Consider the following 785-nt stretch of genomic DNA (forward strand, 5'->3'; position numbering starts at 1 on the left):
GGATCAATTTATATTTTACATGTAAATATGTGTATTTTTGGCACCCATATTGAAGATCAGTCAACTATATATATGTGATTTTATTTCTAGGCTCTGTTCCCTTGGTCTATATGTCTGTTTTTGTTCAAGTACCACACTGTTTTAATTTTTATAGCTTTGTAAAATATTTTGAAATTAGGAAATGTGATACCTCCAGGCTTGTTCTTTAAGATTGTTTTGGTTACTTGGGGTCTATTGTGGTTCCATATGAATATTAAATTTCTTTCAAAATTTTGTAAAACAAAATCTGCCATTGGGATTTTCAGAAGGATTACACTTGGTCTGTAGATTGCTCTGGGAAGTATATACATTTTAACAATATTAACTTTTCTGGTCCATTAACACAGATGTCTTTCCATTTATTTGTGTCATCTTTCATTTTTGTCATGAATATTCTATGTAGTTTTCATGTACTACCAGTCTTTCATCTCTTTGGTTAAATTTAATCCTAAATATTTTATTCGTTTTGATGCTTTTTGAGATTGTTTTCTTCATTTCCTTTATGGATAGTTTGTTATTGTACAGAAATGAAACTGATTTTTTTGTATGTTGATCTTGTATCCTACAACTTTACTGAATTTGCTTATTCTAACCATTTTTGGTGGAGATTTTAGAGTTTTATACATAAAAGATCATGTCATCTGCAGAGTTAATTTTCTTTCTAATTTGAATAGTTTTCTAAAAATTTATTTTTCTTACTTAATTGCTCTGGTAAGGACTTCCAGTACTGTATTTAATAGAATTAA

The sequence above is a fragment of the Pteropus vampyrus genome, unplaced genomic scaffold (assembly GCF_000151845.1).
Source record: "Pteropus vampyrus isolate Shadow unplaced genomic scaffold, Pvam_2.0 Scaffold53, whole genome shotgun sequence".
Lineage (NCBI taxonomy): Eukaryota > Metazoa > Chordata > Mammalia > Chiroptera > Pteropodidae > Pteropus > Pteropus vampyrus.